Source organism: Trichosurus vulpecula, chromosome 2 (assembly GCF_011100635.1).
Source record: "Trichosurus vulpecula isolate mTriVul1 chromosome 2, mTriVul1.pri, whole genome shotgun sequence".
Lineage (NCBI taxonomy): Eukaryota > Metazoa > Chordata > Mammalia > Diprotodontia > Phalangeridae > Trichosurus > Trichosurus vulpecula.
The window spans coordinates 184,506,297-184,534,094 of record NC_050574.1 but is presented as its reverse complement, the minus strand read 5'-3'; positions in this window follow the sequence as shown (position 1 = coordinate 184,534,094).

Genomic DNA, 27,798 nt, shown 5'->3' with positions numbered 1-27,798 from the left:
GAGGAAGGAATGAAGGAAGGAAAAAAAGAAAGAAGGGAGGGAGGAGGGAAGGAAGGAAAGAGGGAAGATGGGGAAGAAAGGAAGGAGAGTAGGAGGGAGGGAAGAGTGAAGGAAAGAGGAAAGGAAGGAAGGAAAAAAAGAAAGCCAGGCAACAAGCCTATAATAATTTGATCAGTACTCCTCTCCTTTTTGATTCTCTTTTTGTTTGGTTTTTGTGGGAATCTGGTTCATTGGGGGAACAAATCAGTGAATTTGCTGCAGGCAGCCCCCTGTGGTCTCTTGGCCTAATAAAATGGATGGGAACAGGAGGAGAAGGAGGGCCTGACCAGGTGCACATTGGTATTAGTAAATATGGGCAGAGACAATGTAAATTTGGCAGGCTATGTAGACTTTTCCAACCTATTATCTTTGGAAGATTGTCATAAATTACTTTTAAAAGAGGTTTAGGATGAAACAGTTCAATTTATTTCTCTAAAAAACTACTTCAATGATAAATTCCCATTAACCCAAGCCTCCTGAGGCCATCTGGCCTGTACTGTAGCCAGCCTTCTGATCTGTACCTTGATATGGATGTTGGCATCATTTGTAGGGAACATCAAGGTGGGTGCAAATGCTAATGCCTGGGCAGAGTTCTGGTCTGTTGCACATACTGTCTTCATAAAATTTCTTAGTTTGCCCATGATTCTCAGCATTCTGCTGAACTTTCTTCTGTCCCTTTCATTTATAACATTCGTGTTAGTACATTAAATTTAGTCTTTGTGATAACTTCAAGGGAAATGTACATGTGTGTATGTGTGTATATATATATATTATCTGTGTATATATACATATGTACACACATATATGTGGTATATATATGTGTGGTATATATGTATATATGTATGGTATACTAATGTGTGTGGTATATATGTGTATGTGTGTGGTATGTGTGCCGTGTGTGTATATGTATGTGTGTATGTGTGTATGTGTGTGTATATATATATATATATATATATTTAGATAGATTCCATGCTAGTTAAAGCATGTTTATTTAATGTAAATCCAAATTCACTTATAGAGCCAGAATATGCTATGATTTAAGCCTCCAGGTTTCTTTTTTGGAAAATCAAAGTTTACTTATCATATGGACCTTCACTTAGGACCCCAATCCTCTGGTTCACCATTCCATTCAAGATGGTTATGTAATAGACTTGCCACAGAGATAAACAATCCATGGCTTTATATAAAGGGGGAAAATGATTTCCAAGTTCCACATTCTCTTGGAAATTATATCTAATCATATTGTTTGCCTCCTTGGTGAAGGAGGGGTGAGAGTGAGGGAAAGAATTTGGAACTCAGAATTTTTAAAAAATGAATGTTAAAATTTATTTTTTAGAAAATATAATCAGGAAATATTTAATGAAATAAATAAAAATATATTTTAAAAATATATCTAGCATGCAAACTTGCCAGGATGAATGAATGAACACAGCATTTATTAAGTGCTTGCTAAGTCTAAAGCACTGTTCTAAGCACTGGGGATACAAATAGAAATGTAAAACAGTCCCCATTCTGAAGAAACTCATTCTTCATTCCAATAGGGAAAGACAATGCATATGGACAGTTTCAGCTGAGAGTCTGATGGAAGGTCCAATGGTCTTAGGGTGTAGTGGCAAAGGAGATAGCAACGTCTCTTAAAAATAAATCTGTTGATTCATCAAAACATCCTGGTGGATCTTTTGAGTGCAAACATGAAGACTTCATTGAGGAAATAGCTTGCGACTATATTTTTCTGGGTGTGTAATTGTCTCTCTTAAATGGACTGATGGACTTCCCTGGTTAATACTTTCTATAAGACAGAGTTAAACATCCAAGAAGCGATAGGTGGCTCACCACTTTTCTATGCTCACAAAGGGCTTTCTAATTTGGCCTCTCCATTAAACTTCATAATAAGTGATGATGAAAGTAGCAACCCTGATCCAAATCTGTGTGCCCCTCATTCAGATCTATAATTCTAACAACTATACTATTAACTGTCATTTAAGTTACATTTTAAAGATTGCAAGGCACTTCATAAGCATAATCTCATTTGCTCCCCCCATCATCAACAAGCATTTTGAGTACTTACAACACACACACAAATCTGATTCCCATGTATTTGGAAGTTTTCTGTGTATAATCTCCATATACAGAGACGAATTGTGTAGGTGCCTGCCTATGTGGATCTGTGCACATCTATGGCAATAAGTGTTGGTGTAACAGAGGAGTAAATGCGCGCCCTTCACGAATATTTGCTTTGGGGATGGAGGATTTGCCATCCTTCTCATAGCTATCTACTGTAAAATGTTTTGGCACTGATTTGCCCCAAGAGCTGATGGCTAATTGTATTCCCCTGGGTGGTGGAATCCTGTGATGTAATCATACTTGACATTTCCTTTCTGATAAGACGCCAAAGCCTTGTTGTGGGGCCCTTCCACCTCTCATTTCTCAGAGGACAGGCATGTCACTTACTCTGGCATGGGCTTCCTTGGGGGGAGCCTAATTATTGCCCATCACATGTCAAGTGGGTTGGCCCCATAGCTCTGGTAGCTGTCGCATCCTGTTTGTACAATTAAACCAGCAGGTTCAGAGGAATGCTACTCAGATCACATCCCTACTTCCCCAGCCCCTCTTCACCCCACCCTCACCCCCAGTGACTCAGACCTTGTGAAATGACAAGTTCTGCTTAGCATCTAATGAAAACCATTATTCCCTATGATAAGGGAGAGTAACTGCCTGAGGAAATCTGGAGAAAAAAAGGGGTGGGAGGGTTGAGAGCATTATCATCAGGCCTGGCCCTGAGGGAAATGTAGGTAAATCTGTTTGAGGCAACCCCCAGGCCACACACTCTCTCCATCTTCCTTTCCTCTGGGCACGTTTATGATAAATTCATGTCAAAAAGCTCACTTTCAACATACTAATTTACCCCAGGTTCCTAGCAGATTGTAATTGAATATTCCTTGTGCTTATCTGTTTCTTCTCTTTTCTATGTCTCCTTATTTTTCCAGACCCTTCCCTCCTCCATTCTCCATTCTCCACTCTCTTCCTTCCCTCACCTTTCTTTCATCTTTTCTCACTTTGAACTTCTTTTCCTCTGGCTAATCTTAATCCCGCCTACTCTACTCCTCACTTTACTGAATTTTCTATCAGGTACCTTAAGACACCTTCTTCTTCTTCTTGCTCAGTCATTTCCATCAAGTCTGACTCTTCATGACCCCATTTGGGGTTTTCTTCGCAAAGATGTTGGAGTGGTTTGCCATTTCCTTTTCCAGTTCATTTTACCGGTGAGGAACTGAGGCAGACAGGGTTAAATGATTTGCCCAGGGCCACATGTCTGAGGTCAAATTTGAACTCAGATCTTTCTTATTTCAGGCCCAGAGCTCTATCTGCTGTACCACCTAGCTGCCCTTTAAGACCCCCTCACTGCCTTTTAAATGCCAGTAACAGTAGGCCTAGTGATTTGAACTGGCCACCATTGGACATATGCCTATTTCTTGCTGCTTCTTCTATGTCCCCCTCTTTTCTCTCCTATTCAAAGTGTGACTATGATGTAATGATTCATTTTCTTGTGTCTTGTAGAACTGGTGCCATTAATTAATAGTCATATTAGTCTGCCCACCTAGGTCTTTGTCTTTTGCTCAGCCTCTCCCCTTCCATTTTCCATCCTTCTTTTTCTCCCCCTCTCTCTTTCTTCCATCTTCTCCCAATTTCATCATCCTTCCTTTCAGCTAACTCTAAACCCATCTAACGTGCCCTTTACCCCACTAGTTCCTCTGTCCTAAATGTTTAGACCTGTCACTTTCTTCCAAATGTCAATGAAATTAGGCCCAGAGGTCCAGAATTAGGTTTTGATTCACTCTAGATCTGATAAGACTATGCCCAATAAAGGAAGTTCATGAAAAACAGAGCCAAGTTAACCCTGGCTAGGAGCTAATAGTTCTGTCCAGGAGCAGGACACACATATCTCAGGACCACCAATGCAGAGGCTAGCCACTGGGCACAGAAGGGAGAAGGAGTCTAGCTCCTACAAAAGTGTCTTCACAAGAAATTGTCCCAGCGCTACTTCTCTGAAGAAATCCTCAGAGGGGTGAACACGAGAATAGGAAAGGGTGAGTTTTGTGTCAACTTTTCTGTTGTTTATAGTCTGAAACTTGAATGGGACACTGAGATTAAATGATTTGCTCAGGATTACACAGATGATATTTATCAGAGGTGGGACCTGAATTTAGGTCTTGCTGTCTACAAGGCTAGGGCTCTCTATGGACTTCATAATTTCTCATACAAGTTTAATATTGCCCCTCAATTGTTAATCTATGAGTCTTCCATCTAACAATTCTTTTAAAAATTTTTTTAAAACATTTTTATTTAAAGTTTTGAGTTCCAAATTCTATCCCTCCCTCCCCTCCTTTAGATTGTAAGCAATCAGATACAGGCTTTACATGTGCAATTATGTAAAACATTTCCTACCAGTCATTTCGTACAAAAATTCAAATAAAGGGAAAGAAAGAAAGGAAGGAAGGAAGGAAGGAAGGAAGGAAGGAAGGAAGGAAGGAAGGAAGGAAAAAATAGCATGCTTCAGTATGAATTCAAGCAATATCAGTTCTTTCTCTTGAGGCAGATAGCATGCTTCATCATTTAGTCCTTTGGAATTGTTTTGGATCATTTTAGTGCTGAAAATAGCCAAGTTTATTCACAATTCTTTATTGAACAATATTGCTGTTACCATGTACAATGTTCTCCTGGTTCTGTTCACTTCACTATGCAACAGTTCATGTAAGTCTTTCCAGGTTTTTCTGAAATCATCCTGCTTGTCTGTCATTTCTTATAGCACAATAATATTCCATTTCAATCTTATACCACAGCTTGTTTAGCCATTCCCCAATTGATGGGCATCCCTTTGATTTTCAATTCTTAGTCATCACAAAAAGAGCTGCTACAAGTGTTTTTGTACAAATAGGTCCTTTTCTCTTTTGTTGGATGTCTTTAGGATATAGACCTAGCAGTAATGGTATTGCTGGATCTAAGGGTATGCACAGTTTAATGGCCCTTTGGGCATAGTTCCAAATTGCTCTCCAGAATAGTTGGATCAGTTCACAAATCCACTAACAGTGCATTAGTGTCCCAGTTTTCCCACATCCCCTTCAACATCCAACATTTTCCTTTTTTTGTCATATTAGCCACTTTGATAGATGTGAGATGATATCTCAGAATTGTTTTAATTTACTTTTCTCTGATCAATAGTGATTTAGAGCATTTTTCATATGACTATACATAGCTTTAATTTTTTTCATCTGAAAACTGCCTGTTCATATCCTTTGGCCATTTATCAATTGGGGAATGACTTGTATTTCTATACATTTGAATCAGTTTTCTATATATGTGAGAAATAAGGCCTCTATCAGAGAAAATTGTTACAAAAAATTTTCCCCAGTTTTCTGCTTTCCTTATAATTTTGGTTGCATTGATTTTGTTTGTGCAAAAACTTTTTAATTTTATGTAATCAAAATGATTAATTTTACATTTTGTAATGTTCTCTATATCTTCTTTGGTCCAAAATTTTTTCCTTATCTATAAATCTGACAGATAAACTATTCCATGCTCTCCTAATTTGCTTAATGTATCACCCTATATGTGTAAATCATGTACCCATTTTGACCTTATCTTGGTATATGTGTGAGATGTTAGTCTATACCTAGTTTTCTAGTTTTCCCAGCAGTTTTTGTCAAATAATGAGTTTTTTCCCCCAAAAGCTTGTATCTTTGGGTTTATTATATGCTAGATTACTATGGTCATTTACTATAATGTAATTTGCACCTAATCTAGTCCATTGATCCACCACTCTATTTCTTAGCCGGTACCAGATTGTTTTGGTAATTACTACTTTATAATACAGTTTGAGATCTAGTATGGCTAGACCAGTTTCTTTAGCATTTTTTTTCATTGATTCCTTTGATATCCTCCAGATTTTGTTCTTCCAGATGAATTTTATTATTTTTCTAGCTTTATAAAATAATTTTTTGATATTCTGGTTGGTATTGCACTGAATAAATAGATTAATTTAGGTAGAATTGTCATTTTTGTTGTATTTCCTCAAATTATCCTTGAGCAATTAATATTTTTCCAGTTGTTTAGATCTGACTTTATTTGTGTAAAAAGTGTTTTATAGTTGTGTTCATATAGTTTTCAGGTTTGTCTTGGCAGGTAGACTCCCTAGTATCTTATGTTATCTACAATTATTTTAAATGGAATTTCTCTTTCTATCTCTTGCTGCTGGACTTTGTTGGCAATATATAGAAATGCTGTATCCTACAACTTTGCGAAAGATGTTAATAATTTCAAGTAGTTTTTTCTAAATGTAACATCATATCATCTGCAAAGAGTGATAATTTTATTTCCTAATCACCTATTCTAATTCCTTTAATTTCTTTTTCTTCTCTTATTGCTATGGTTAACATCTCTAGTACAATATTAAATAATAGAGGTGATAATGGACATCTTTGTTTCCCCTTTAATTGTATTAGGAAGGCTTTTAGTTTATTTCCATTACAGATAATGCTTGCTGACAGTTTTAGATAAATATTACTTATCATTTTAAGGTAAACTCCATTTATTCCTATGATGTCCAGTGTTTTTAATAGGAATGGGCACTGTATTTTGTCAAAGGCTTTCTCTGCATCTATTGAGATAATCATATGATTTCTGTTGGTTTTGTTATTGATATGGTCAATTGTCCTGATAGTTTTCCTGATAGTTTTAGTTGGTCTTAATATTGAACCAAGTCTGCATTCCTGGTATAAATCCCACCTGATCATAGTGTTTGATCCTTGTGATATATTGCTGTTTGTATTTGCTAGCAGTTTGTTTAAAATTTTTGCAATAATGTTAGAAATTGGTCCATTATTTTTTTCTCTGTTTTGGCTCTTTCTGTTTTGGGTATCAGCATTATATTTGTGTCATAAAAGGAATTTGGTAGGACTCCTTCTTTGCCTGTTTTCCCAGATAGTTTATATAGTATTAGAATTAATTGTTCTGTAAATGTTTGATAGAAGTCATTTGTGAATCCATCTAGTTCTAGGGATTTAGGAACTTCACTGATGGCTTGTTCAATTTCTTTTTCTAAGATTGGGTTATTTAAGTATTTTATTTCTTCTTCTGTTAATCTGAGTAATTTATATTTCTGTAGATATTCACCCATTTCATTTAGATTGTCAAATTTATTGGGATATAATTGGGTAAAATAGCTCCTAACAATTGTCTTAATTTCTTCTTCTTTGGTGGTGAGTTCACCCCTTTCATTTTTGATGCTAATAATTTGGTTTTCTTCTTTCCTTTTTAAAATCTAATTAACCAATGGTTCATCTATTTTATTGTTTTCTTTTCATAAAACCAGCTTCTAGTTTTATTTATTATTTCAGTGGTTTTCTTATTTCAATTTCATTAAACTCTCCTTTGACTTTCAGGATTTCCAATTTCATGTTTAATTTGGGGACTTTTAATTTGTTCTTTTCCTAGTTTTTTAGTTGCATGCTCAATTCATTGATCTCTTTTTTCTCTATTTTTTGATGTAAACAATTAGTGATACAGTTTTCCCCCTACATACCTCTCTGGCTGCATCCCACAAATTTTGATATGTTGTCTCATTGTTGTCATTTTCTTTAAGGAAATTATCATGATTTGTTATGTTATCATGATTATCTATGATTTGTTCTTAGGACTGAGTTATTTAATTTCCAATTAATTTTTAATCTCTTTCCATTGTCTGTTATTGAATGTAATTTTTATTGTATTATGATCTGAAAAGGATGTGTTTACTATTTCTGCTTTTCTGTATTTGGCTGTGAGGTTTTTATGTCCTAACACATGGTCAATTTTTGTGTAGGTGCCATGTACTGCTAAGAAAAAGGTATATTCCTTTCTATTCTCATTCAATTTTTTTTCCAGAAATTTGTCATATCTAACATTTCCGAAATTCTATTCACCTCTTTAACTTCTTTTTTATTAGATCTATCTAGTTCTTAGAGGGGAAAGTTGAGGTCCCCCACTAGTATAGTTTCATTATCTATTTCCTCCTGTAACTCATTCAACTTTTCCTTCAAAAATTTAGATGCTATACCATTTGGTGCTTTCTTTGGTGATTTCTTTCTTTTTCTTTCTACCACTGCTTTCTTTGCTTTAACTGAAGCACAAAAGATTCTGATGCAGTTCCTTACCTTTAACCTGTGCGTATCTCTCTGCTTCAAATGTGTTTCTTGTAAATAACATATTGTAGGATCCTGGTTTTTAATTCATTCTGCTACCCACTTCTGTTTTATGGGTGAATTCATCCCATTCACATTTATAGTTATAACTAATTGTGTGTTTCCATCCATGCTATTTTTCTCTTGTTTACCCCCTCTTTTACACCCTCTTCCCTTCTCACAAGTGTTTTACTTCTGATCCCTACCTTCCCCAAGATACCCTCCCTTTTATCAGTTCCCCCCCTCCACCTTCTATTATCCCTATCCCTTTTTACTTGCTTATAGGGTAATCCAGCTAGCAGCTTCTGTGTGGGTGTAAGATCCACCCATAGCCAGTACCCAGAAAGCTGCCAACAGCACAGGTTCTTTTGATCTGCCTAACTAAGGAAAGGAAGGTGAAGGGGTTGACAAGCTTACTTTAATTCAGCATACAAATATCATTCACTTAGTTCAGGGGGGAAAAAGCCAGCGCCCTGAACTTCAGAGCAAAATACAAACAAATTACAAACATCAACAGACAGACCCAACACAATTCATAGTTACCAACATCTAGGTTCAGCCCAGGAGCTCAGAACAAGGGCTGGCCCAGAGTCACTTGAGCCACCACTGCTGTGGGTAAGAGCTCCAAAGAGAAAAGGCCAACCCCTGGTTTTATATCTTTAACAGCGTCAGGGGTGAGTCACACGTGCAACTCACCCATATGACCTAGAATCGTCACAAAGAGGCGACTTAAACCCACGTGGTCTAAAAGCCTCTGCTGTCCCAGACATGTAAACTAGGCCCTCCCTGGAGTTAGCCCTACCTTGGGCCCTACCTTAGTTGCCAATCCACACCCACTAAGGTTTTACACCTAATAGGGGTTTGGGCCTGGGGCTTAGCACCTAGTAAGGCTCAATGAAATACACTGAATTACTCAAAGGGAACAAAAGCCAAACTATTCAAGGGTACTTGGTTGAATTAAGTGCTAAGGCACCCATTTTGCTTACCAACACAGATAGATATCTATATCCAACTGAGTGTATATGTTATTCCCTCTTTGAACCAATTTTGATAAGAGTAAGTTTTAAGCTTTGCCTGCCACTCCCAATCCCTTTCCATCTTCCCCTCCATTATAATAGCTCTTTTATCCTTCTTTTATGTGGGACAGTTTACCCCATTCAATCTCCCCACTCCTTCCAGTATAATTTTCATTCTCAACACTTTATTTTGTTTTTTGGGGTATCATCTCATCAAAGTCACCTTGTATCCACAAACTCTGTCTATATATACTCTTTCTAATTGCTCTTATAGTCATAAAATTGTTGAGAATTACAAATATTATTTTGCCATTTAGAAATATAAATAGCTTAAACTTATTAAATTTCTTATGTTTTCTCTTGTTTCTTTTTTACCTTTTTATGTTTCCCTTGAGTCTTGTATTTGGAGGTCAATTTTTTTGTTCAGATCTAGTCTTTTAATTAGAAATGCTTAAAAGTCCTCTATTTTGCTAAATATCCATTTTCCCCTAAAAGATTATATTCAATTTTGCTGGGTAGATGATTCTTAGTTGTAATCCTAACTCCTTTGCCTGCTGGTATATGATATTCCAAGCCCTCCAGCTCTTTAATGTAGAAGCTGCCAAATCCTGTATAACCCTGACTGTAGCACCACGATATTTGAATTGTTTCTTTTTGGCTACTTGCAATACTTTCTCCTTGATCTGTGAGATTTGGCTATCATGTTCCTGAGAGTTTTCATTTGGGGATCTTTTTCAGGCAGTGATCAATAGGTTCTTTCAATTTCTATTTTGCCCTCTGGTTCTAATATATCAGGGCAGTTTTCTTTGATAATTTCTTAGAAGATGTTGTCCAGGGTTTTGTTTTTATCATGGATTTCAGATAGTCCAATAATTCTTCTATTACCTCTCCTGGATCTATTTTCTAGGCCAGTTGTTTTTCAATGAGAAATTTCACATTTTTTTTCTATCATTTTTAACTTTTTTGATTTCATTTTATCATTTGATATTTTATAGAGTCATTTGTTTCCACTTGTTCCATTCTAATTTTTAAGGATTTATTTTCTTCAGCGAGCTTTTGCACTTCCTGTTCCATTTGGCCAATTCTATTTTAGGGAGTCATTTTCCTTGGTAAATTTTTGTATATCTTTTCCCATGCTATTGACTCTTTTTTCATGATTCTCTTGCATTACTCTCATCTCTTTTCCCAATTTTTATTCTACTTCTCTAATTTTCTTTTTTTAAATCCTTTTTAAGCTCTTCCAAGAATTCTTTTTTTGCATCTGAGACCAAATTACATTTTTCTTTCATGCTTCACATGTAACCATTTTGACATTATTATCATCTTCTAAGTTTATGTCTTGATCCTTCCTATCACCATAGTAACTTTCTATAGTCAAGCTCTTTTTTTTTGCTCATTTTTTTCTGCCTTTTTTTTGTGATTTGGTATTTTTATGGGAGAGATGGTCTCTAGTCCTGCACTGTTCCAAGCTGGGGCTCTGGGTCTTACTGCTGGCTTTCACTGGGCTTCAAGGCTTAGCCACTTGCTCTCTCTGTAGGATAGGCTTCCCTTCTGGCTTATACTGGGATGTGGGTCCTCCCCATTGACCTCCCATGGATGTGGGGTTTAGCTGCTGGCCTGCTCCAGAGGTGGGGTCTTGCTACTGAGTTGTTATGGCAACAAAGTCTTTCTGGTGGCTGGCCCTGGAGGAGGGACCTTGTTGCTATTCTGCCCCAGGGGTGGGATTTTGTTAGAGGGTTGCTATGGAAACAGGGTCTCTCTGTTATCAGGCCTAATTTTGTTGCTGGTCTGCGCAGGGATGAGGCTATGCTGCTAGGTTTCTGTGGAAACAGGGTCTCTCTGCTGGTAGGCCCCAAAGGTGTGGTGTTGCTGTTGGCCAGCTCCAGGATGGGGCTTCACTATTGGTCAGAAATACAGTCAAGACCTTTCTGGTGGCTTGTGCTGGGGGTGGGTTTGCTGGGTGAGGTCTTGCTATACTCCACAGACTACTCACTTGCTTAGGTGGCTGCTGCTTTGCAGGAGGATGGGGCCTTGCTGGTAGATTGCTCAGAACCCTGCTGTAGGCCCCCTGCTTCAGGGCTGACTGTTGCTGCTGCTGCTCTTGGACTCCACTCCCCTCCTAACCCAGTGAGACAGACCTTTCCTGCTGGGCTGGTAAACTGCTTCTCTGCTTCTAGGTCAATTCTGAGGTGGTTTTCTAGTTGTTTGGAGGGGAATTTGGAAGGGCTTCAGAGGGTTCCTTCTTCACTCTGCCATCTTGGCACTGGAAGTCCCTATCTAACAATTCTAATAATGATTGTCATCAACAAGTTTTCTCATATGCTAGGCTCTTTTCAGAACAGAGGCATTTTTGTTCTCAATTCTGTATCTAAAGGGTGGTGTGAATTTCCTAGGGTTACATTGTCAAAGATGCTTACAGGTAGATAGAAGAAAGTGATAACTAGAGAGTGTCGCATATTTTACTGGAGGGACCCAGTTCAACCCAAGGTTGAATCCACTGGCAAATAGATTCTCCACGTGTGCAGGGGATTGGAGGGTAGGCTTGCTAGCCCATGGTTCATAGTCCTAACTGTGGCCCACTTCCTTCCTTTTCTCCAGTGCTGGAATAAGGGTGGCAAAAAAGAAGGCAAAGCGTTTTGAAGAATCACAGTTTTTAAACTGTCTACAAGAATTCACCTAATTTTTAAATATTCGAAGTATGTGCTTTGTCCTCCAACCAACAATAGCCATACCCTTTGAAGAACTGAATCGCATCTGTAATGCTATTCTCACTGAAAATGAAATTGGGACACATGGTAAGTGGCTCCAAGTCTGGAAGATTTGTTGCTGGTCATGTTTGCACGTGAAATACAGGGATTTAGAACAAAGCCTAAGCAAAGCCACCTTCTCGTTTGAGTTGGTAAAGGAAGGTCCTCGGCCAACCATGTTAGCTGAAGCCAGTAGGTGGCAGCAGTATACCCAGCAGGACACCCAGTAGAAAGCACTGGAGGTAGAGTACCCAGAGTGGAATAATGGAAATGAGATGCCTAGAAGGGAGAAAGTCCCCCAGAGAGCAGAGCAGCCCAGTGACCTTGGGGAAGGGACTGCAGGGTCAAAGGTGTCTCTCTCCAACTGTGCATTAGCCTACATTAGTTCCCTACATATGCGATTTTCCACAGGAATACCCTGGCCGTGAATTTCTTTTAATTCTAGTGCCTTCCTTCTGTTAATTATTTCAATCAATGAATTAATAAACATTTATTAAGTTTCTACTACATGCCAGGAACTGTGCTAAGCACTGAAGATACAAAAAGAGACAAAGACAGTCCCTCCCCTCAAGGAACTTACAATCTAATGGGGGAGAAAATAGTGCAAACAACTATATACAAAGCAAGCCATATACAGGATGAAGTGGAGAGAATTAACAGAGGGAAGGCACTATTTCCTATCTATTGTCTATATCACTTGTTGGTACATAGTTGTTTGCATGTTGTCTCCCCTATTAGATTGTGAGTTCCTTTAGGGGCGCAACTGTCTTTTGCCTTTGTTTGTATCCCCAGGAATTTGCGTAGTAGGCACTTAATAGATGCTATTGATAACTGAACCACGTTCTCTATGTGTGAGCTCTATGTATATTCACTCTTAGCACTGATTGTGTATATTTGTGGGATAATATGTCCCAGCTTCACAGGCATATGTTTTATTTCTACTTTTTTTATTGAGGTATTTCATCAGATGCCTTTACTTTTAATTAATTCCATCCCTTTAGCTAAATAGCTAAAGTAAATATACCAGCAGGTAGGGTGGGGGCTTACCAAGACAGATGGGGGCATAGTGGGGCACAGTGGGTAGAGCGATGGACTTAGAGTTGGGAAGACTTGAGCTGAAATCCAGCCTCAGAAACTTACTAGATGGGTGACCCTGGGCAAGTCATTTAACCTCTGCCCACTTCAGTTTCTTTAACTGTAAAATGGGAGTAATAATAGCACCTACACCTAGAGTAGTTGTGAGGATCCGATGAGATAATATTTGTAAAATGCCTAGCATGGTGTTTGACGCATAGTAGCATTTAACAAATGTTTATTTTCCTCCTTCTTCCCTACCTCCCTTTCTTCCTTCCTCCCTTTCCTCCTTTCCTTTCTCCCTTTCTTTCCTCCTTCCTCCCTCCCTTCCTTCCTCCCTTCCTTCTATCCTTTTCCCTCCCTCCCTTCCTTCTTCCCTAACTTTTTTCCTTTTTTCATTCCTCCCTTACTTCCCTCCTTCCTTCCTCCCTTCCATCCATCCATCCACCCATCTTTTCTTCTGTCTTTCCTCCCTTTCTTACTTCTTCCCTTCCCTCGCTCCTTCCCTTCCTCCTTCCCTCCTTTCCTTTTTCCCTCCCTCCTTTTCTTCCTTTTTACATTCCTCCCTTACTTCCCTCCTTCCTCCCCTCCTCCCTTCTTTATTTTCCTCCTTCTTTCCTCCCTTCTATCCATCCATTCATCTTTCCTTCTTTTCTTCCTTCCTCCCTTCATTCCTTCCCTCCCTCCTTCCCTTCTTCCTTCCTTCCTTTCCTTCTTCTCTCCCTCCCCCTTTTCCTTTTTTCATTCTTCCCTTACTTCTCTCCTTCCTCCCTCCCTTCCTCCCTCACTCGCTTCTTTTCTTCCTTCTTTCCTCCCTCCCTCCCTTCCTTCCTGCCTTACTTTTTCATGAGCAATGGGTGGTTATGGATTATAATGCATAGAGTATCTTGAACTTGGAATAACTTTGCTGGGAAAAAAAAGGAATGGTATGCTAGGAGTCACACACACATGATCAAAAAAATAAGGCGGACCAGTTTATATAATAAGAATAAAGTATAATAGATGGGGACAGCAAAGGTGTTGTCCTGGTATCGATGAAAATGAAGAGAAATAGAGGAAGGCCTCAAGTACACTGAGGGTTATGTTTCTGTAGCATCTAAAGGAAGACATGGACTAGAATCATTCCAGAAGAGAAGGTACTGATGTGTTCATGATGTGCGCCAGTAGAGAGAGTGCCAACAGTGATGAAATCAGTCAACCAGTCAACAACCATTCACTAAACAGTTACTACGTGCTACGCCCTATGCTTTAGGCAAAAACACCAACCCCCAAGGAGCCCACCTTCTAATATGGGAGACAATGTGTAAATAACTACATAAACATAAGATATGGATGAATTGGATGAAAAGTTTCTCCTGAGAGAAGACATTATCAGTAAGGGGGATTGGGAAAGGCCTCCTGCAGAAGGTAGCATTTAAGCTGGGGCCTTTAGGAAGCCAAGAGCTGGAGGGGTAAGGGAAGAGTATTCCAGGCCTGGGGAACAACCAGCACAAAGGTATGGGGAAGTGAGATGCAGTAACCCGTTCAAGGAACTGCAAATAAGCCAATGTAGCAAAGAAGGGGAGGAGAATTAAAAGATGAAAACCAGTGGGAGCTTTTTCAAGTATTGTAACTGAGGAGGAGAGGAAAGATAATGGTTGCTAATTAGCAGGGATGGTTGGGTTTTAATGATGGGGTAAATAAACACTGGCATGTTTGTAGGCATCAGGGAAAGAGAGTAGATGGAGAGAAATTGAAGGTGGGAAAGAGAGTGGGGACAGTCTGCCGGAGTAGATGGGAAGGGGTGAGATGAGGGAAGTATGTACAGAGGTTTGTATTGCAAAGAGAAAGTCCACTTCTTTGTAAGAGACAGGGATGAACAGTGGAGCCAGCAGAAAGATGGGGTACAGCAGTTTTTTAGTTCATGAGGCTACAGGGATTAACTGGAAAAGTCCCTCTTGCTGTGGCTAAAGGGGCCCCGTACAGGATGGGAGGCATCCCAGCAAGCTAGCAGCAAGACCCACCTCAGCAAACTAGCGGCAGATCCTAAGCCCCAGGGTGGTGGAGCCAGCAAATGCCAACACCAGGCCACCACCACTACCCTGCGTATGCCTTCACACAGACAGGAGAACTGGCAGACACCAGCAGGAAGAACCACCATTTGCAAGGTAGGTGGGCATCTACTAGCGACTGAGCCTACCTGTGCTCTAGTGCAGGAGGCAGCCCCCAGTGCCCGGGCCACTCCCATCCCACACCTCAACCTGCAAGCTTCCGTGTAACCCAGGAGAAATGCAGTAAAACCCCACACAGCATCTGCACACACAAGCCAACACCACCGACTCTAGCTCAGCACCAGGTAAGCTACAGCCTCCAGCTGCTAGAACCCGAGGCCCTGGCACCCAAAGCCAATAACCAGGCCCCCAGCCCTCAGCACAAGAAGTGTGGCTCAGTGCCCACTGTGCCCCAGAAGCAGAGATCAACTTTAAAAGCCAGAAAAAAGCAAGCACAATGAGTAAGAAGTAACAAAGAAAATCAAAGACCATAGATTCTTATTATGGGGACAGGGAAGATCAAAACACAAGTTCAGAAGAGGACAGCATTGTCACTATACCCACATATGAAACCTCAAAGGGGAATAAGAACTGGTCCCAAGCCCAAAAAGCCTTCATGGAAGAGCTCAAGAGGGATTTTAAAAGTCAAATTAGAGAGGTAGAAGAAAAATTGAACAGTTCCTTTAAAAATACAATTGACAAAATGGAAAAAAATACACTGAAGAAAACAACTATTTAAAAAGTAGAATTGGCCAAATGGAAAAGGAGGAACAAAAGCTAACTGAAGAAAACAATTCAATAAAAATTACAACTGGGCAAATGAAAGCTAATGACTCTATGAGACATCAAGAATTAATCAACAAAATCAAAAGAATGAAAAAATAGAAGAAAACATGGAATACCTCATTGGAAAAATAACTGACTTGTAAAATAGATCCAGGAGAGATAATTTAAGAATTATTAGTCTACCTGAAAGCCATGATTTAAAAAAAGAGCCTGGACAGCATTTTCCAAGAAATCATCAAGGAATATTTCCCCAACGTTCTAGAACCAGAGGGTAAAATAGTCATCAAAAGAATCCACCAATCACCTCCTGAAAGAGGTCCCAAATTGAAAACACTATATTATATTATATTATATTATATTATATTATATTATATTATATTATATTATTATATATTATATTATAGCCAAATTCCAGAATTATCAGGTCAACGAGAAAATACTGCAAGCAGCCTGAAAGAAATAATTCAAATATCATGAAACTACAGTCAGGATTATGCAGGACCTTGCAGCTTCTATATTAAAAGATCGGAGGGTTTGGAATATGATATTCCATAAGGCAAAAGAGCTTGTATTACAACCAAGGATCAACTATCCAGCTTTCAGGAAGGGAGATGGACATTCAATGAAATAGAGGATTCCAGACTTTCCTGATGAAAAGACTAGAGCTCAATGGAAAATTTGGTCTTCAAATGCAAGACTCAAGAGAGGTGTAAAAAGGAAAGGAAAGAAAAAAAAGGGAAAAAAAGCAAAGCATGTTATTCAATAAGGGAAAACTGTTTACATCCCTGTATGGGAAGATGATACTTGTAAATCTTGTGAATTGTATCTTTATTATGACATTTAAAAAGGATATATAGAGGGTATGGGTATAAATTAACCAATATAATGATAAAAAACCTAATTAAGGGGTGAAAAAGGATTGTAATGGGAGAAGAGAAAAAGAGGAGGCAGAAAAGGGTAAATTACATCACATGAAGAGGCACAAAAACATATTACAGTAGAGGGAAAGAAGGAACAGAGATGAGCATTTTGTGAACTTTATTCTCGTTGAATTTGGTTCAAGGAGGGAATAACCTATGCAGGTATAGAAATCTAGCTTGTAGGAGGGGAAAGGGGAAAGAAAAGAAAGAGGGTAGTTAGAAGGGAAGGAAAAAGTAGTAAGGGAAAAGGGGAAAAAAAGGGAGAGGGCTGAAAGAAGGGAGGGAAGATTGAGGGAGGTGGTGGTTAGAAGCAAAACTTTTTTGAGGAGGGAAAAGGAGAAGAGAGAAGTAAAAACATAAATGGATTGGGGATAGGATGCAGATAAAGACACAGATAGTAATCATAACTGTGAATGTGAACGGGATGAACTCTCCCATAAAATGGAAGCGGATAGCAGAATGGATTAAAAACCATAATCCTACAATACATTGTTTACAAGAAACACGTTTGAAACAGGGGGATACATAGCATAAAGGTAAAAGGCTGGAGTAGAATATATCATGCTTCAGCTGAAGTAAAAAAAAGCAAGAGTAGCAATCCTAATCTCAGACAAAGCAAAAGCAAAAATAGATCTAATTAAAAGAGATAAGGAAGGAAACTATATCCTGCGAAAAGGCACCAGAGACAATGAAGTAATATCATTACTAAATATATATGCACCAAGTAGTATAGCATCCAAATTCTTGGAGGAGAAGTTAAGAAAGTTACAGGAAGAAATAGACAGCAAAACTATACTAGAGGAGGACCTCAACCTCCCCCTCTCTGAACTAGATAAATCTAAACTTAAAGTAATAGACAGGAATGAAGGAGGAGATAGAGGGGTTAGTTCTCTGAATGATGTCACCAGAAGAAGGGAAAAGGGGGAACTCTCAGTAAATGGTCTCAGTTTTTTCAATAAAGCATGAGGCATGGTCCTTAGTTGAAAGACAGGAGAGTATGCCATGGGAGGCTTGAGGAGAGATGAGAAGGTTTGGAAAATTGTTGTGGTGAGTAGGATAATAAATCAATTAGGACATTGTCTTGTGGCAGTGAAGGCCCAGTTGAGATAGGCATGTTCTGAAGTGTAAGCATATCTGCTTTAAGAAAACCCAATGTAAAAGGAAAATCCATACTAACAAAATAAGCAAATATATGGATATTAATTCATAGCTGTTCCTTCACTTTATAAGAATGATCCACTGTGGGATTCTCCTAAATAGAATCACAGAACTGGCAATAATCTAATGATTTTGCAGATAAAGAAATTGATGCAATGATCTGTCCTAGTCTGAATCCAGAGTTTTTGCTTCTTAGTCCAGAGCTCTCCCTATTGGACTACACTGTCTAGGGTACATCTCTCCATTTCAAATAGGATTAAATTGACAAAAATTCAATTTATATACAACTTGTCTGGAACACATTTAATACACGAAGTAGGTATACTTGTAATAAATAACTGCTAACTGTGAGTTCATCATTACCAATGTGCTCTGAAGGCCTGTTTCTCATTAGCAAATGTGTCATACAAGTTCATAAAGCTTAGTGAGAAATTTCTAGCTGTAAATGGAATATGGGACCATAACAATGTGCTTTTTTTTTTGAGCAACACAAATGGTGCCCATGTGGGGTGGGGCTGGGATGCTGGACCTGGCAGCTCTTCATGAATTCATAGCTCACATAGTTCTTTCATTCTTATTTCATTTTCAGAGTTCCAGACCTTGGAAACAATGGCATCTCCATGCCTTGTGACATTAAGGCATTTAAAATACAGCTAAACCAGACATCAGAAGGTAATTCCTGCTGGATAGACTGTATTTGCTACATGACTTTTTTTTAGAAGATTGAGCAGTTGGTGATAATCAAACAATGTATTATATGGGACAATTCCATCCCAGTAGGAACATGGACTCAGGAAGCTTAATCAAAAGATTTTCCTTCCCCCTTCTCAACTGTCTTTGATTCCTTAACTGTAACAAATGATAGTCAGTAGATTGAGGCACCAAAGGGCTCAAACCAGAGGTGTAGGGAACACAAAGTCAGGCGTTTCATACTGTCATTGTGGTAGCCCCTTTCCCTGAATGTACTGTCCTCCAATCCCACACAATGATTATTATATTAACTGACAGACCAAATGATCTGAAGAAGCAGGATCTTGTCTAATGTTTGTTAGTAAATAAAAGACATGTCAGTTTCTTCAGGAATCCAGCAGAAGGCTACCAGGTTCTTAAAGCAGGGTCTTTCAAAAATAATAGAAGGGTTATATAAAAACACCCCTCACCCCTAAAAAAATAACAATAATCACATATACACAGAAGAATCAATAGAAGCCTAAGAGTCCATTTCAAGATATATTTTTTCTGTTCCATGATGCTGTGTCACTTTGCAACAAAATTTATTAACTTGTCCAAATGGTCAAGTCCAAAATGTACATAGACAAACATTAAATCAGGGTATGAAAGACAGCTTATGTGGAAACTCACAGACAATGAATAGAAAGAGGATCAGGCTTGGGGCCATTCTCATCCATCACAGTCTTGTCAGTCTGGTTAGGGATTGTAGAATAAATGTGTCTAATCACATTTTGTTAAACCAGACTGGAAAACAAAGGTTACAACAGTGTTCTTTGATTACACTGATGATCTGTTCTCTCTGGAGCTTGGGGGTGGGAGTGGCAGACTATATCCATTCTCTCTCTTTCTCTCTCTCTCTCTCTCTCTCTCTCTCTCTCTCTCTCTCTCTCTCTCTCTCTCTCCCCTCCCTTTACATTTTATTGGGAATATAAATGCGCATGACATATTATTGTGTATGGCTAATTTCCTATGATTGAAAATAAACTTTACGTGCATATTGAAAACATCTTTCAGATGTCTGCACACAGCAGTGACTGGTGTAATTCCCAAGGATAGAGTGAATGGCAGCCGGCTTAGTGAAGGCAGCCAAGGATAGATCAAACATGAATGCATTCTACATTAGACAAATACACCTGCTTCAAGCTAAGCCTGGTTTTTTGGCAATAAACTAATTCTTTTATCCTGGACTTTTTGAAGGCACATAGAGCTTTCTCACTGCTAGAAAACTGGGGAGCCCCAAACAATTGTTATGTTGTGCTTCTATATCTTCTTCATGCATAAGAAAAACAGTGCATTTTATAAACAATGGGCATTGAATACTCACATCCTCTTTGTGAAATAGGAAGTGTAGGATTTGGCATAAGAAAGCCTGCAGTTAGATAGAGTTCAAGCTCTGATTCTACTTTCCTTGTGAATCTGGGCAAGTCACAACCTTTCTGGGACTCAGTTTTGTCATATACAAAATGGGGTAATTAAGCAAGCATTATCTATTTCCCAGAGCTATTGAAGAAAGAATTTTGTTCATCTTAAAGTGCTACAAAATGTGAGTTATTGTTATTATAGAAAATGTAGGGACTACTTAGAAGTTCCTGGTCCTAGGACAGGATGTCAGGCCTATTCCTGTCTCTTCATTCTATTCCCTGCTGCTGATTCAGATCTCTCCTGACTTCATTTTTTCTTCTCGAGGTAATCATCCCCTGCCCTTCACTTGTAAGAATGGTAGCAGGTCATCATCTTCAGGCCATGTGACTCTTGTATATGACTGGAGCATATGGATAGATGGGAGAGAAAATCTCCCTGAGTGGCCCAACTTTTTTCCCAGTTCCCATTCAGATAAAAACAGGAAAGGTTCCACAATAGCCACCAACTTCAAACTAGTGTGAGCTACTTGAGGGCAGGGTTGATTTCATGTTCATCTTTGCGTCCCTATTACCTAGCACAGTGTTTGGCATATAGTAGGTAGTTAATCAATGCTTCTTGATAGATTGGTGGTGAAGAAATGTTTATTCTTCTTCTTTAGTTCCCCACTAGATACACCTCCACATACATCCAATTGTGCTATAAACAGCTCAGCTGAAATGCTGTCCTGATTCAGTCTCCCTCTTGCCCTACCCAGAGTGCAAATAGCATCCTCCTTCTGTGACCCTGTAGTGGAAGGTCCCTAAAAGTGCAAAAAGGAAAACACAACAAAGAAAGAAAGGAAGAAAGGAAAGAAGGAAAGAAGGAAGAAAAAAAAGGAAGAAAGAAAGTGAAAATAGTATGCTTTGACTGGTATTCAGAAGACGTCAGTTCTTTCTCTGAATGTGGATCGCATTTTTCATCATGAGTCCTTTGGGATTTGTCTTGGATCATTATATTGTTAAGAAAAACTAAGTCATCCACTGGCTCAGTCTGCCCAAAGCAAGAGGTAGAAAGACAAAGGAGGTTGGTCCATTCACAGTGAGATGGTATGAAGATTCCATGAAGCACATTCTAGTGGCTGTGCTAGTCTGGTGCAGCCACTAGAGCGTGCTTCACTGAATCTTTTAGTCGTAGATATGGCACATTGTCCCAAAAGAATACATCAGGACCCTACACTGGGAGTGGGAATTCATAAGCAACAAAACTCATGGTGGTTAGCATCTAATGAACCCTTTTTGTAAGCCTAATGTAGCTGCTACAGCATCCCACTTTCAATAAGGTCTCTCTCAAATTGCTAAGAATTCATCTTTAAAGTGCTCATAGTCTTTTACTGGGAGAACCACTGAATAGAGAATCGATCATACTAATCTTTCTATCATATAGGCCACCTGCTCTTTATCTATCTCATTGGTGTATGGCTGTGCTGTGAAGGTTAATTGCAAAATGAGTCCAGAAAAGCCAGTCAGCTCCTGATGTCCTTTGAAGATGGATGGTGATGCAATAACATATGTGGGAATTGGGAGGAGGGAACTGTAGTCACCTGCAGACAGCTAAAGTGACAAGAATGGGTTGATCCTGATGTTGAGAGCACCCTAGCACTGACCTCCCTGCACTGCAGCTGCTCCCTGGGTTGATGCATGATATATGCCAGGCCTGCTAGCAAAGTCAGTGAGGAAAGGATGGAATCTACAGCACCAGAAATATTGTTACTTGTGGGGCTCTCAAATCACCCCCTAGGATGTGTAGGGTAGAGACAGGGTTCCTGTTAGAGATGCAGCCCTAGGCTATCACAAGAGGGTCTCATCATCACAGATTTGCCTATACCAAAGACAGACCCCCAGGCAATGGGTATCAAGTATAGCCATAGCACACAAGATGCCCAGGACAATGAGGAAAGACACACACACACACACACACACACACACACACGACTCTCTGGGCTGCTTTCCTTGAGACTGACATATTCTGGAAGAGACCCAGAAACATGCTCAAAAAGTCTCCTGGGATATAATTGGGATATTAATAAAGCTTCCATATCTTTCCCAAATCTTAGGGCCCAAGGTTTGCCTAAATTAAGCTAATCTAGATCTGAGCTGTCTTCCAAAAGGTAGCCCAAATGGCAGCATGGCTCTACAAGAAGAGTCAGTTTGAAACTACTGATGGAACAAAGATATGGTACTTGTTCTTTAAATTGTTCACTGGATACTGCTCCCACATTCCCATAAGGCTAGCACAACACATCTCAGTGGCAGGTTTCTTGGCTGTTGTCCTGCATAGGCCCTTGTCACAGCCCCTGTGCAAAGTGTTAACAACTTGATAGAAGAAAGAAAATTGAGAGATGTGAACAAAAGATCAGGGACAGATGTTAGAACTAAACCTTATCTTTTGCTGCATATAACATTAGGCCTTTCTTCCACAGTGTGCCTCAGTAGTCCCAGGCCACTGATTCAAAGTCGTTTGGACTTCAAAAAATAAACAGATTTGCCACTCTCGTGGAATGCCTTCGGCTCCCTGTTGGAATCACCTCTTGCCCTTATGTCAGCTAATTACTGCCAGGGCCCTCCTGCTGACAGATGCTGGATCTGAGTGCTGGGGAACAGGAGCCAGAGAATTCTGTGGCAGATGATTATCATTGGCAGCCCCTTTCCCTTGTGGTTGGACAAAAGCCAAGTGTGCTAGTGTTCTTTCAGGGCATAGCATAAAGTTTGGTTCCTTTTAGTGAGAACCTTCCTTCCATGTTGGAAGGAGAGGGCAGGAGAGCATGTACATCACTGAGCTCCACGTGATCTTGTCAAGGTAGTTATCCAAATATAATTTTTAAAAATAGCATTGGTTCCTTTTGTCTTTATATCACAGTCATTTCCAGATCTCACTCCCCGCATTCTTTCCCCTGAAACAAAGAAATGAAATCCGTTAAATAAACCCAACAAACACAGCAACCGTGTCTGACAGCACATGCGACATTCCATATCCATTGCCCCCCACCTCCCCAAGGAAAAGAGCGAGATGCAGTTCCTTATCTCTCCTCTACAGCCAAGATTGGGCTTTAAAATTACACAAAATTCAGCTTTGTTTGGTTTTTCTTCCCATAAACATTGTTTGTCATTATGTCTATTGTTTTCTTGTTTCTGCTTGCTTCACTCTGCATCACTTTGTCCAAATGCATAATTGCAGATTTGCTCAATAAGGCACATAAACTAAAATCATAAAATCATATATTTTTGGAGTGAGATCTAAATATAAATCCTCTTCCTGGACTAGAATTTTTTAAAGTAATTTTTTTAACTAACAAGATTTATTTTCTCCCACTCCTCCACTGAAAAGACCAAAACAAACCCCTGGTAACAAATATGCATAACAAACAAGCAAAACAAATTCCCACATTGTCTATCAGACTAGATGACTTTAGAGATCTGTGTTCCAGCCCTTTCATTTTATAGATAAGGAGATTGCACCTCCAAGAGGTGAAACCACTAATGCAAAGTCACTCCACTAGTGAGTGGCAGAATCAGGACTACTTGAGGCAGAAAGAATGATGGGCTTGGAGTCAAAGGACCTAGGTTTGAATCCCACCTTTGCTGCTGCCACCTATGTGACCTTGGGCAAGTCACAACTTCTGTACACCTTGTTGTTTGTCCTTTGTTCTTGAAGAGTACCAATGACATCAGGAGGGTGATGTCTTGACTTGGGCATGAATTGAACTTAAGTGAAGAGGAACTGTGCACAAGTCATCAGCCTCACTCTCTCCTCCAGAGTCATCAGAGTCCAGTGGCAAGACAAAAGTCTGATGATGGTCTGTTCTGTTTGCCTTAATCCACTGGAGAAGCAAATGGCCAACCACTCCAGTATCTTTGCCAGGAAAATCCCATGGACAGCATTGGTGTGTCTACAGGGTCACAAAGAGTCAAACACAACTGAACAACAACATCAATCAATAAACATTCGTTACTTGCCCACTATGTGCTGGACACTGTGCCAGATGTGAGGGATACGAAGACAAAGGTGAGACAGTGCCTGTACTCGAGGAGCTTAAGTTCTAATAGAGACAACATGTACATGTAAAAGTCCTAAAAGTATGAGATGATATTTATAAAAAGCCTTTAGCACAGTACCTGGTAACAAGACAAAAGTCATAGCAGGTGCTATACAATGCTGATTTCCTTCCCTTTTCCTTATTGTTAAAATGAGGGGATTGGACTAGATGATCTTCAAGGACTCTTGCAGAACTAAAGCAGTAATATGGATACGATATCATTTTGTGACAGCCATGGTCATGCTTCTACTCACACTAGGCTAACTCAGAGCATCTGATACTGATCAGAGGAAACCAGATTGAGCTGATTTCCACACATTTAGTTAGTTCTCTGTTAACTGAGTGCTAGATTTTGTGTCACACACAGGTTTCAATGATCTCTTTCATGAGATTTTTAATTATATGGTTTAAAGGAATGAACATTTCTTCAAGAAAACATGCAAAACATGCACTTCCATAACTGTTAGAGATACCACAGTGGCTATTGAAATGGAGAAATCAAGAGTCTCCAGGATCACTCAAGATTATCATCTGATAGGGTCAGCCACACCAAAGTGTACACACACACACACACACACACACACACACAGTGGTCAAAAACAAAAGCCAGCATCAAGAACTGACAAATTATTGCTGTAAGATAGCCTAATTAATCCTCAGAAAGACTTTCAGAGGAACCTCATAGCTGAAGGGGTTATTACTGATTCCTTGACAGTACAACATGGGCTTCTTGAACTTGGAAGAAAAATAAGGAGATCGGTTTAAAAGAAGTGGCTAACAATTACTAAAAGAAAAAAAAGACAATACACAGTCCAGGACACTGAAGATTTGAAAAGGGTCATTTTTATTGACAAAACTACCTTTTCATTTAAGGCTATGACAAAACCATTGTTAGAAGTCTTGTTGCCATCAAGGGAATAATGAACTCTGAGAAATATAATTGATGTACTGAGAAGCAGAATTATTCTGGAATTAAAGAAACTCCCATATGGAGATGGAATATTGAAACAAAACTTGCTACACATCATGAAAGGTTAAGAAATTCATCTAAGAAATGAAGAAAAATATTCAGTGGTCTGAACTTACCTGACCATTGAGACTCTCTGGTTTGTAATGATGGCTAGACTTGGAAGAATGTGCTATTAGTCAAAAGTATGCTTAATATCCAGGATCATATTAGATTGTGATGGAGAATTAAAGAATATGTGTCAAAATCTCATGAACTCAATACCGTTCATATAAAATTAATGATTGAAGAAAAAGAACAAATTATGTATCAAAAGTTTTTTTTAAAGATGTGAATAGCTGTCAGGTTTTTGTTTGCTTTTTTGTTAATTTATACAACACTGTATCTGTTCATGCCCATAGATTTTTAGATGATTTTGCAGTTAAAAGTTAATAATTGCTACCTTTCAAATAGTCAATTATCTGATTTGTTCATTTTTTTTTCTTCTCATCCATCTTCCATCAATTACCCAGAACTTTTCTTTGAATCTGAAAAGTATTTTCTTTATTTTAAAAATGCATTCTACTCAGATCTTTCATACTAAAAGGATTTTAGGGAAGGTAGGGAGACGTTAATCTATTAAAACACCAATACAACTCATTGATGTGGTCAGTTTCATCTTTTTCATGCTAATGAAAAATACACTGGTCAAACTAGTTCTCATATTGCATTGACCAGTTCCTTTAATAGATCAATGATTCCATTAATATGGGTACTCCCTCCAGTGGTGCATATCATAGCCCATCTGCACCTTCTTATCCTATGAGACTCATTTCTGTGTAGAGCCATAAATCCTCTAAGGTGGAGGAGGGGAGCAGAGAGTCTAGGCAGTGTACAGGGGGCTTCCTCTTTATTTCTTTTTTTAATTATAAAACCTATTTTATTACACTTTTTTATAATGCTCCCTAATAATTCTTTTTACATTTGATATTTTTAGTTGATTTCCACAAGATTTTGAGTTACAAATTTTCTCCCCATTTCTACCCTCCCCCCATCCTAAGATGGCATAAAATCTGATTGTCCCTTTCCCCAGTCTGTCCTCCCTTCTATCACCCCACTCCCCCACCCCATCTCTTTTCCCCTTACTTTCTTGTAGGGCAAGATAGATTTCTATACCCATTGCTTGTATATCTTACTTTTTTATACATTTGTTTTTAGAACTTTGAGTTCCAAATTCTCTCCATTCTTCCCTCCCCACCTACCTTCCTTGAGAAGGCAAGCAATTCAACATAGGCCACACATGTATCATTATGCAAAACACTTCCATAATAGTCATGTTGTGAAAGACTAACTATATTTCCCTCCATCCTATCTTGTCCCCCTTTATTCACTTTTCTCCCTTGATGCTGTCCCTTTTCAAAAGTGTTTGCTTTTGACTACCTACTACCCCAATCTGCCCTCCCTTCTATCATCCCACCCTCTTATCCCCTTCCCCCCACTTTCCTGTAGGGTAAGAGACCCAATTGAGTGTGTATGTTATTCCCTCCTCAAGCCAAATCTGATGAGAGCAAGATTCACTCATTCCCCCTCACCTGCCCCCTCTTCCCTTCCTACAGAACTGCTTTTTCTTGCCACTTTTATGTGAGATAATTTACCCCATTTTGTCTCTCCCTTTCTCCTTCTCCCAATATATTCCTGTCTCACCCCTTAATTTTATTTTTTAGACATCATCCTTTCATGTTCAACTTGCCATGTACCCTCTGTCTATATATATGTATATTCCCTTCAACTACCCTAATACTGAGCAAGGTCTCATGAGTTACAAATATCATCTTTCCATGTAGGAATGTAAACAAAACAGTTCAACTTTAGTAAATCCCTTATTGTTTCTCTTTCCTATTTACCTTTTCATGCTTCTCTTGATGCTTGTATTTGAAAGTTAAATTTTCCATTCAGTTCTGGGTCTTTTCATTGAGAATGCTTGAAAGTCCTCTACTTTATTGAAATTCATATTTTGCCCTGGAGTATTATACTCAGTTTTGCTGGGTAGGTGATTCTTGGTTTTAATCCTAGCTCCTTTGACCTCCAGAATATCATATTCCAAGCCCTTTGATCCCTTAATGTAGAAGCTGCTAGATCTTGTATTATCCTGATTGTGTTTCCACAATACTCAAATTGTTTCTTTCTGGCCGCTTGCAGTATTTTCTCCTTGACCTAGAAACTCTGGAATTTGGTGACAATATTCCTAGGAGTTTTCTTTTTGGGATCTTTTTCAAGAGGCAATCAGTGGATTCTTTTGATAACTATTTTATCCTCTGGTTCTAGAATATCAGGGCAGTTCTCCTTGATAACTTCTTGAAAGATGGTATCTAGGCTCTTTTTTTGATCATGGCTTTCAGATAGTTCAATAATTTTAAAATTATCTCTCCTGGATCTATTCTCTAGGTCAGTGGTTTTTCCAATGAGATATTTCACATTGTCTTCCATTTTTTTCATTCTTTTCATTCTGTTTTATAATATCTTGATTTCTCATAAAGTCACTAGCTTCCACTTCCTCCATTTTAATTTTTGAGGTAGTATTTTCTTCAGTGGTCTTTTGGACCTCCTTTTCCATTTGGGTAACTCTGCCTTTCAAGGCATTCTTCTCCTCATTGGCTTTTTGGAGCTCTTTTGCCATTTAGGTTAGTCTATTTTTAAGGT